The 10,452-nt window shown below is 37.1% G+C and overlaps 1 protein-coding gene across 1 annotated transcript in view; it reads right to left on the bottom strand.

The window, feature by feature from the left end:
* Positions 1 to 470: 470 nt before the first annotated feature.
* METTL8 (methyltransferase 8, tRNA N3-cytidine) overlaps positions 471 to 10,452 on the bottom strand; it is a 145,956-nt gene continuing 135,974 nt past the window's right edge. The window contains exon 12 of the transcript XR_012123704.1: positions 471 to 3,287. The gene's annotated coding sequence lies outside the window, so the exon portion shown is untranslated. The remainder of the gene's footprint in view (positions 3,288 to 10,452) is intronic.

Here is a 10,452-nt window from a genome sequence, read left to right as displayed (position 1 = left end):
AATTAAATACCACTATATACCTACTGAATGGCTAAAATTAAAAAGACTTACCATACCAAGTGTTGACAAGGAGGTAGGGGAAGTTGAACTCTTACATATTGCTGGTGGGTATATAAAGTGGTACAATCACCTTGGAAAACAGTTTGTCAGTTTCTTAAAAAGTTAAATATACGCCTAACCATATAATCTAGACATTCACTTCTAGGTGTTTACCTAAGAGAAAATAAAACATGCATCTATAGACTTGTACATGAATGTTCATAGCATCTTTATTTGTAATAGCCCCAAACTGAAAACAACTAAAATGTCCATCTATAGATGAATGGATAAACAAACTGTGGTATATGTACACAATGAAATATTCCCCAGCAATAAAAAGGAATGAACTAGTGATAAATTCATCAATATGGATGAGTTCCCAAATATACTGAGCAAAAGAAACTAGACCAGAAGGAGTATGTATTTTATAAAATATTCTAGAAAATTCAAACTAATGTATAGTGATACAAAATAATTAATCATTTCCTGGTGGATGATGAGATGGGTGAGAGAAAAGGATTATAAAAGGGCACAAGGAAACTTTTGGGGGGGATGAATATTTAAAATATCTTAATCGTGAAGACTTCATGGTGTACTGTATATGTTAAAGCTTACCAAATTGTACACTTCAACCATATGTTATTTATTGTATGTCAATTATGCCTCAATAAAAATTGGTTTAAAAAAATGGCAGTTATTAAAAAAATTAGTGCTAGGCGTTACCCATATTGTGTCCTGCATTCTGACTTTTTGAAGCTGAGATTCTTCAGTTATCATAATGGTTCAGGCCCAGAAACTGGTGGATTTTTATGAAGTTTGGACTGTTCTCTTACAACCAAGTCTTTGTATGCCATCCAAGGCAATAGAAATGTGTGGGGGCCACAGTGCTGAGTTTTTGTGTTTCTTTCTTCAAGGCAGAAATGAAAAGCCCTTGGAGTCTTCCAGTCACAATTTTCTTATTTCATTTGAGTCACTGCAAGCAAGGTTTTTTTGTTTTATTTTATAGAACCATAAAGAACAAGCATGATTCCTAAACAAAGTAGGGTATTTGTAGATGTTCTTGTCCCTTGATGCAGATATAAGGGACAGGAATCTTTCCTATCTTCTGAGAAAGGACACAGAGATTCATATATGCCTTGCTTAAGAACAACAGACACATGTTTCAACCTATTAATTTCCTCTGCTTCCAGTGAGAAGAAAGAATTTTTACAATGAGATGTCAGACAGTCTTCAGGCCCCATGGAGGTTTTCCTGAGGGGATCCCACAACAGCTTTCCTGTGTGTTTGAGCCAATAGCTCCACCTCCCAAGGTAGTCTGCCTTATCTCTAATTGTGGAATAAAAGGCTTTGTTTTATCAAAAGAATTTGAGGCCTGGGAAGAAAGGGAAGTATGTAGGTTGGTGGAGGGAGTGGGTGTGTGTGTGCAGTGAAGTCACAGGATTGCATACTTCCCTGGCCATGGTGAAATCATTTGTGTAGGGAAGAAACATTCAAAGCAGAGAACTGTCAGCAACCATATTCCAGGTTAGCTTTTCTGCAGTGCTCAGTGGCTGGAATAGGTAAATTGCTGGCAGATGATAGTAAGGACAAAAAAAAAAAGAAACGGGTTCAACTTTGAAGGTCATATTTCTCCATTCTTTTGTTTCTGGGTGTGTGGGGATATATTTGCACAGCAAGGGTGACCTTTTCCTCTCCTCCCTAGTAAGCTTCCAGCAGGTGACCAGGCAGGATACTCTGCAATGTGATACATGGGTATCCAAAGGGTTCTCACCCAGCGAACTTCTTCTTCCTTAGGATGTTTCTAGGTATCTTTCTGGTCTTCACAAGTGGATTGTGTGAGGGGAATTCTCACAGGGGAGTTACTCAAGACCACAGACCTTAGTCCTGGCAAATTTTCCTCTGGGGAATTGGGCTTCAACTTCAGTCAGTTGGATGGGGCTGAGATGTATTTTGCAGGTCCAGGTTCCCAGGATATGCACTGTCACTTCATCAGAGTGTGAAACCAAGGGCCAGCTCTATAGCTGGGGATATGTGTGAAAAAACCTATGGGTATTTTACATTGTGCCTGAAAATTACCATGGAATTCAAGGGAGTCTCAAAAGTGAATAAAAATAAATATACTCTGGTAATGTAAACTCTCCTCATAGGAAATACCTCAAAGAATATTTTCTAACAAAGCTATTATATTTCTTCACAAAGGTAAGATCCAAATAAAGTGAAAATTGTGACTTGTATCCCCATTAGTGGATGGGCAACATAAGGCTATTTTATTCTTTAGGACCTAGTCACCAGTATCAGAAATCTTCTGAGAACAGGAAAACTTCAGGTGGGCATAGAACATAAAATAAACCATATTGATTAACCTTGAGTGAAACTGAATTCTATTTTTACTAGTACCTAGTGAATTAATTTGGACAAAAATGAACCCTAAGTTTAATTAAATGAGAAATAAGTATGTAAAGATGAAAAATATTCAACAACAGAAAAGGGGAATACAATAAAAGTAATTCTTCATCTAAATTCTATCCTTTGTTTCCCTGTTCCCCTCCATGGAGCATTGTTAACAATTACTTAATTTATATATAATCTGTATGTGGTATTGATGTATATACACATACATTCACATACGCACAGCAGATATATGTAAATATTCCATATATCCTTTTTGTTATTGTGAATTTCTCATACATATAAAGGAATAAAATGTATAAGTGATGGACAAAGATTATGACTAAAGTAAACATTGTTCTGTCTGTGTGGTCCTAGAAACAGGTGGCATTCTCAAACTCAGAAATGGAGGAGAGTTTAATAAAATGACTATTTAGAGAGATGAAGGCAGATTTAGGGAAACCAATAAAGGATAATGTACTCAATGGTTTACCCAGGTTTGTGATGTCTAAAGCATATTCGGTTCTGAACATCTTCCAGAAGAAAAAGACTGCAAAATCACTGTCACAACAGTAGGTACAAAAATGAATTTAGAATGAGAAAGCATATCAAATCACAAATTTCTTAAACTACAAATGCCACAATATCACAAAATCTAGATATCATCATACCAGTATTAAATTTGTCACATCCCTTCAATACTTTTTTCTCTACTTTTTTTTTACATACTCTTTGATTACCACTATATATGGCATTGGCATCACCCTCTATAGAAGGAATAGATAGCTAATTCAGTCTCTCCTCTGGCATAGTCTCTTTCTGAATTCTCTTTTCTGCTCAATTGGTCCATGAGTTCCACCCTACAAGAGAAGGAGACCAGTCCATTGTCACAAGTGGAGAAACAAATCACTGAACATGTCTTGCTGAGCACCAGTCAGACACCATTTTTTGAAGTACAAAGGTCAGGGTATTTTACAAAGCTAAGGAACCTCTCAGTCTGTCTTCCACTCATAAGTTCTTCAGTGACTTCCTATGCATTTAGGATAAAATCTAACCTTCTCTTCATGACAATTGAGCCTCTTCATCCTCCTGTTTTTTCTTACCAGCCTGGTCCATCCCCCACCACCTTCCTTCCCCCATCTCTACCTGTTCCACACCCGTTATACTCCAGTAACACTCAACTACCTATAGTTCCAGAAGATGCTATGTGCAGTCCCATCCCTGAGCCTTTGCACCTGATGTTCTCTTTGCTTAGAATACCCTCTCCAGCTTGTCCACCTGGAAAACCCACCTTCAAGTAGCAAATGAAATGCTAGGTCCTCTGTAAAGCCTCAGACATACTTCATGTTTCCTCCTCCTTTGCCACAGTCCTTTTAACATAATTATCTTACTGTAATGCAATTGTTTGCAGGCTTATATCCTCATTAGCCTGTAACTTTCTGGAGATCATAGACTGAGACTCTTCATCCTTGTATACCAGGCACCCAGTACAAGGCCTGGCACACAGTAGGTACTTGATAAGTGAGTTTTCAATGAATGAGCATTGAGCAAATTTCTTAACGCAAGGTGCTAAAATACTCTCTCATTTTGTGCTTAGTTAACTTATCCTATGAGGAAGTATTATTACCTTCATTTTACAGGTGAAGAAACTGAAGCTCAGTAAGTTTTAATAATTTGCCCATAGTTATTTCAACCCAGTTCTGGTGCCAAAAATGTATGCTGTTTACTAACATTATGATGGTCCTCTAAGCAGGTAAATTGTATAGTTTTAGTAGAATGTAAGCTCACTGCATATAGCATGCTGATCCAACTTTTTCTGAATATACTATTCTTCATCCTCTGAGAGATCAAAACCCATCCACTCCCACTAAAATTGCTCTTTTTCAAGGTCACAAGTGATCTCTTTGCTGCCAAATCTAATGACCGCTTTTATCTTTTTTGACTCTCAATAATTTTCCACAAAGTCCACTGCTCCCTTTGTCCTGGTAATAATTTTCTTCCTCAGCTTTTGTGACACACCATTCTCTCAGTTTTTTCCTTGCCTCGCTGGGCACTCGGTCTCAATGCCCTCTGACTCTTCTTCCTTTCTGCCTCTAAGTACCCAGACTCCCTCCGAATGAGGCCTTGGACCAGCTCCTCTTCTCTGCCCACCTCCTACTCTAGGTGAACACACCCAGCCCTGGGAAAGCAAGTAGGATCCATATGCTGTTTGTCAATTGCAAATCTCCAGCCCAGCTGTCTTCTTACACTCATATGTCCAACTAATCACTTGATATTTCTACCTGATCAATTCACTAGTATGCCCTCAATTTTCATTGGCATTTCTTAATTTCTCCCCTCAAGATGTTCCTCTCCCAGTGTTCTAGTTACTATTGCTATGTGACAAACCACTTCCAATCCTAATATTAATAGGTCAGTGAGAATGACAAATCTCTGCTTGGGGAAGACTCAGGCTGGAGGCAGGAACCATCTGGAGACTTCTTCATTCAGACATCTGGAGTAATGCTGACTATTATCTGGGAGCTCAGCTGGGGCTTCTGAATGGAACATTTTCCCATGGCCCCTTCATGTGACCGAGGCTCCTCCATAGCAGGGCAGACGCAGGGTAGGTAGGGTTCTTACATGGTGGGTCAAGCCATGTCCCAGCAAACAAGACAGACACTGCATGTCCTTTTATGTTTTACACTCAGAAGTCTGAAGGTCATTTCCATGGGGAGAAGTAGTCACAAGCCTGTGCAGACTCAAGAGATGCAGACTACATTAATAATAAATAGATATCCCTGGTACAAACTACCATTACATTGCACCTCCTAATTGGTCTCACTGCTTCCATTTTAGTTCCCTTCTAATACATTTTTCATATATCTCAAATCTTTTTCTCTTGCTTGAAAGCCATCAATGATTTTCCAGTGTACTCAGGTAAAATCCCAAATTCTTATCTCTCCAACGTCATTTAATATCAGTTTTTTCTTAACTCACCATACAACACTACATGTATGCCCTTCCTTGTCTACTTTATGGCCTTTGCACTTGCTATTTCCTCTGCCTGAAGCCTTCTTTCCTTCCCTGTTGCCGTTTTTGTTGTTGCCATGAGGCTCGTCTTTCTTATCCATCAAGACTTGGCTTTATGTGACCTGACTACTCTAACTTAAGTGACCTTCATTTACTTTAGTGACCTTTTTATTCATTATCTCATCACCCTGTGTTTTCTTCAGAGCTCATTTACAATCTTCCAGTATAATATTTAATGATTGTTTACTTATTTATTTTGGAAGTAAATGTAATGCAAACACTAATGTATGTTACAAGAATGTAAACTCCATGAAGGCCTCAATTATGTTATCCCCACCACCTACCACAGTGCTCGGCACATAGTAGCTGACGAGAAAATATTTGTTGAATATGATACATAAATAAATAAATGGATGGATAATCTATTTATCCAAAGCATAAGAAGAGACATTTCCTCTTGAGTGCCTTTTCAGCCAGGAAGAGAAAACAATTCCCTTAAGAAGTCCTCTGCCATGAAAGCACTGGTCCTATCCCAGCCTTGAGACTCTCAGACTTCTTGAGATTCTGGACATCAGATCCAGATCCTAGCAAGGAGCTGGCATCTTGGATCATATTTGGTCCCCAGAGGAGGCATGCTTGTCAAATGATCAAGGCAACAGAGCACCACATTTTAGAGGCAGTAATGTCATCAAACCACGGTAGCTTCTGGAGCTCAGAGAGGTCTGTGACAGGTTTCCTAGGATCCCCATTTTTATTCAGGCAGCCATTTGTAGCCAAGCCTGACTATCCACTTTTAGATCATCATGTCTGCAAACATCTTGCAATTTCAAACATTCAAAGACACAGACACAATGGTTTCCAAATACTTTGGATTTGTTATAACACTATATTTATGCTTTTTAGTCCCTGCTTATCTAAGAGCTATTGACATCTATTTGATTTTCCCAAACTAAACAGAATCACAATAAAGTAATTTTGAAAGCTTTTTTGAGACTTTTGCCAAATTCTTTAAGCTTGGTGAAAAGCTTCCAGTGTCAAAAGACCGACACTCCAAATCACTCATCTAGAGGCCTCTTGACAATCTCATTAATACAGAAAGTTGTTTTACCATTTCACTTCTCCTTATCAAGACGTTTTTTTTTCCTTTTATTCACACTGGATCTTCAGCCAAGGAAATATACTCCCAGTTTCCCTTCAAGAAATACTTTTAGTGTTCTTCCTCCTTCCTTCCTTCCTCCCTCCCTTCCTTCCCTTAGATTTTTTCATCTTATATAGTCTTTATATATATTTCTTTATATGTTTTTTCTTAAACACTTTTTCTTTTATGTATTTTATTGTTAAGATAGTATTTAAGCCCTATATGATCTGCTACCTTTACTAATAGCAAAATGGAAGTTTATTTGTCTCTTCCCTTTGAAACTCAGGGTATATCAACAAACCAACTGTATCTGTTTGGCAGAGTCCCTGCTGCATTTGCTATTCTTCTCTCTAGTACTTTTCCTGGAACTGGAAGTTTTTTGGTCTATTTCACTGGTTTCTGTAATATGTTCGCTTACACTGTCTCATTCCCAGTGGTTTGGTAGCAAATCTACGCTGAATGAGTCATGGGGAACTGGAACCAGAGTTTAACACCTGGTGCCTTCCACCCACTCCCTCAACCCTTGTATAGGTCACCTCACATCCTTTACCCATTGCAAAGAGCCAGGTAACTTAATCTAATACCTATTCATCTGTCTCCAAGTGGAGATTGTGAAACCTATGTGAGCTCAAAACATGGCTGCCATATATGAGATTTTCTCTGCTACCCCTTACCCTTAGAGAGTTTGCACTGTTTAAAATTTAACTCTTCTGATATCTAAAAGAGAGTTTTATGATTAGGAAAAAGAGAGTGAATGTTAATGAGAAACAGTTTTATCAGTTCTCTCGAGCTTTACCCACACCACTCAACTATCTTATTGCTGTGAAGATTCTGTGAATTATTTTCAAATGGGAATCTTTGGACGGTGCCTTACAGACCAACTTTGAGAACAATTTAATGTGACAGGCTTTATTGTTTTCAGTTCCTTCAGAGAAAGGCAAACATTTACTACATCTGATACTTTGCCTCTAATCAACTGACTTTTTAAAAAAGACAAGGTCTTTTGAACACTTTATTTTCTACTAAGTACTCCTCAAAGGATTTTGTTTTGCAATGCTCTTCATATCGTTCCATCTGTTCTGATTTTTCAGAGGATTTTTCTTAAATCTTAGAAAATTCAATGAGAAAAGGTAAAGCCTTTACTGCCAGTAAATTTTTTTCTCTTCTTTCTGTAAAAGAGCCAGTTTGAGTCAAAAATAGACTTGAGAAATGTCTACAACTTGAGATTCATTCAATCCACTAATATTTGTTCTAGAATAATAAGATTTGATACATCTGAACTAAAATGATCCCTGTATTTGTCACTTTTTTATTTCAGATCAAATGAAACACAGAGCCTTCTACTGAAGCAAACACTGTTAACCAGCCCCTCTTTCTTATTTTAAATTTATCCTGAATAATGTGAAGTTGGCAGTTTAGTTTCATTGTAAATATCCCTGAAGTTGGCAGGTTAGGTCATTCTAAGTGTCCCAAGTTAAACATTAATCAATTGATCCTATTTATTATTAATTTCCAATAGCAGTTACTGTGTTCCTAACACCAGATATCCAGTGGGATAAAAATATGGGGGCAAGAAAAAAGAATGACTTAATCTTACAGTTAAAAGAATCAGTATTATTGAGGTATGATTGACATAAAATAAAATTAACAAAACTTAAGTGTACAATCAATTAATTCTAAGTGCATGCATTTGACTACACTCACAATTATGACATTGAACATTTCCATAAACCCCAAAGGTTTTCTCCTGTCCCTTTGCAATTCTCTTCTTACCTTTGGTACCAGGTAACTTCTGATTTGCTTTCAGTAACTAGTTTTGACTTTTCTAAAATGTTACATAAATGGAATCACACAGTGTGTGATCTTTCGGTCAGCATTCTTTTACTTAAAGTTTTGGAGACTCATTCATGTTTTTATGTTGTGTGTATCAGCAGTTTGTTCCTTTTATTGCTGAATAGTATTCGCTGTATGGATATAACATACATTGCCTACCCATTCATGAGTTGATGAACATTTGGGTGTTTCCTATTTTTGACTATTATTAATAAAACTGTTAGGAACACTTAAAAATACAAATATTTGGGTGAAATATGTTTTCATCTCTCTTGGGTGATTACTTAGGAGGATTGGTGGGTATGATGATAAGTATGTTTAATTTTATAAAAAATAGCCAAATTGTTTTCCAAAGTGAATGTACCATTTTGCATTCCCACTAGCAATGTACAAACACTGTGGTTGTTCCACATCATTCAAATACTTGTCAGACTTAAAAATTTTAGCCATTTTAATGCATATGTAAGGTATTTTATAGGTAGTGGTTAACTGTGTTGAACATCTTTTCATGTGCTTATTGGTCAAGTTCTTTGGTAAGATGTCTATTCTAATTTTTATTTTAAAAAATCAGGTTATCTTGTTAATGCTGATGTCTAAGAGCCCTTTATTCTGGATACAAACTCTTTATCAGATATGATAAAGAAAAAGATTTTCTTCCAAGAGAATAACTTAATTTATCTAAAAGTCAGAGGATTTCTGATGAGCTGATAAATCAAAAAATGTGGCTGCTTGAATTTCTAATGTCAATTAGAGTTCTAAATATTAATACATTGATAATTTGATGTAGCCCCAGGGACAATATCAAAAGACCTTTATAATAAGATGATTTAGATTCTTTGCCCTAGAAGCAGTTCATCTACGCACATAAAATCAATTCCAAAGGAGCTGTGGGTAAAAACACATGTAAACTATTTCCAGAGAGAAGTAAACACCTCCTTCCCCACAGTGGGGGTAGATTTAAAGTACGGCAATCCTAATGGTCCGAGGATAAGTAGAGTGTACTTTAGAAAGGGGGCAGATAAAGAATACTTAGATAGGCTCTGGAAAAACAAGTGTTCCTTTTCAGTCTTGACTTAAAAACTAACCAGATGTGTGAAAGGGAACCTACCCAAGTAAGGGGAAAGACCCCGCAGAAAGGAGCACACAGACAATCTTCAGAAGTCACACAGGGCCAGAAGTGATTCATGTCCCCAGCAGCCAGCACGGAAAAACCATCAAGAAGAGTACTCAGAAGGGTACTGGTTTGGTATGGCCAAACTCATAACCTGAGTCGTCATGAAAAAAAAATTCAATAAAATCCAATAGAGGGGCATCCTACAATATACTTAATAAATATTCCTGAAAATTTTCAAGGTCATCAAATACCCAGGAAGCCTGAGAAACTGTCACAGCAAAGAGAAGCTTAAGAAGAAATGACATAATAGCATAAATGCAATTTATTGTACTGGATGGGATCCTGAAACAGAAAAAAAGAGTATTAGGGAAAGACTAAAGAAATCTGAATAAACTTTGGGCTTTATCTAATAATAATGCATCATGATTAGATCATGAATTATAAGAAGTATACCATACTAATATAAGATTCTTATAATAGGGAAATTGGATGAGGGTGGGGGTTAAGTTGGGTGGGTAATATGGGCCCTGTATTATTGTATTAGTCTTATAGGGCTGTCATGACCAAATACCACAGACCAGGTGGCTTAAATTACAGAAATTTATTTCTCACAGTTCTGGAAGCAAGAAGTACAAGATCAAAGTACCTTTAGGGTTGGTTTCTGATGAGATCTTTCTTCCTGTTTTCAGACACTGTGTCCTCACTTGGTTTTTACTTTGTGCATGTGTGTGGAGAGAGATTTTCTTATGAAGATACCATCCTTTGGATTAGGGAATCATCCTTATCATCTCATTTAACCTTAATTACCTGTCTAAAGGCCCTATCTCCCAATGCTGTCACACTGCGGGTTAGAACTTCAAAATATGAATTTCAGTGGGAAGATATAATTCAGCCTATAACTAGAAGCAGAAGGGAAGACAAAAAATTT

The sequence above is a fragment of the Manis javanica genome, chromosome 12 (assembly GCF_040802235.1).
Source record: "Manis javanica isolate MJ-LG chromosome 12, MJ_LKY, whole genome shotgun sequence".
Lineage (NCBI taxonomy): Eukaryota > Metazoa > Chordata > Mammalia > Pholidota > Manidae > Manis > Manis javanica.
The sequence above is the reverse complement of the archived record's forward strand: the minus strand, read 5'-3'. Positions and strand labels throughout refer to the sequence as shown.